Source organism: Lipotes vexillifer, unplaced genomic scaffold (genome assembly GCF_000442215.2).
Source record: "Lipotes vexillifer unplaced genomic scaffold, Lipotes_vexillifer_v1.1 scaffold983, whole genome shotgun sequence".
NCBI classification, from domain to species: domain Eukaryota; kingdom Metazoa; phylum Chordata; class Mammalia; order Artiodactyla; family Lipotidae; genus Lipotes; species Lipotes vexillifer.
In genome coordinates this window covers 322,804-323,861 of record NW_006783200.1, presented here as the reverse complement: position 1 = coordinate 323,861, position 1,058 = coordinate 322,804, and the positions used below count along the sequence as shown (strand labels likewise).

At 49.5% G+C, this 1,058-nt stretch overlaps 1 protein-coding gene across 1 annotated transcript in view; it reads right to left on the bottom strand.

The window, feature by feature from the left end:
* LOC103076448 (A-kinase anchor protein 13-like) overlaps nucleotides 1–1,058 on the bottom strand; it is a 34,255-nt gene that overhangs the window by 399 nt on the left and 32,798 nt on the right. The window lies entirely within an intron of this gene.

The following is a 1,058-nucleotide window of genomic DNA, read 5'->3' as shown; positions in this document are numbered from 1 at the left end:
GGCGGGGGGGGGGGGGCGGTGCTTCTCAGCTCTTCCTGCGTGACATACAAGCTCCCCTTCCTAAAACAAACCTCTCCTTCCTCCGAGCGCTAACAGCAATCTTCCAAACTTCTTAAAACTCTATTTCCAACTCATCTTTACAATTGCTATTTGCAAATATGAATTGGTTCCCCCTACCAAACAGCAAATAACTTTGTATTCCAGCTGCCACCATGCCAGCAGCATAGTGTTTGGTACTAACAGTCTCTGAAAATCTCAATATACACTGAACTACAGCGGTTCAATTTGAACAAATTAAAGAATGAAAGCTGAAGGACCTTGCAAGGCCTAGCGTACAATGGGAAGTCTAACCCCTTCCGAACTGCAGTGGATCCGAAAACCCAACAGGGAAAAAGTCACTCATACAGGTTACATGGCAGGAATTGTACAGATGCCCCAGAACCTGCCTCACTTTCACCACGATACAACTGAGCAAATGAGGAAGCACTTAGAAAAGTACAAAACGACTTGATTTTATTTTACTATTATGAAGCAATTCAAGGCCTAGAAAATAACTTTTGCTCTGAGATACACGTTCTTTCCTGTAACGTAAAGAGAACTTCAATCAAATCACCTAGGTCACCCAGGGATGACACAATGCTGTGGCTAGAAACCTGGTTGAGGAGAAGCAAGCATGCCAGAGACTGCAGTGCCCACTGTCCAGAGGGGCAGAGACCTCACGAGCTGCGACATTGGCAGCAAGCTACGTGTCACCTCAAAGAGCTCTGCTCGGGGCTTCCCTGGTGGTGCAGTGGTGGGAACCTGCCTGCCAATGCAAGGGACACGGGTTCGAGCCCTGGTCTGGGAAGATCTCACATGCCGCGTGGCCCGTGAGCCACGACCACTGAGCCTGCGCGTCTGGAGCCTGTGCTCCGCAACAAGAGAGGCCGCGACAGTGAGAGGCCCGCGCTCCGCGATGAAGAGTGGCCCCCGCTTGCCACAACTAGAGAAAGCCCATGCACAGAAATGAAGACCCAACGCAGCCAAAAATAAATAAATTAATAAACTCCTACCCACCC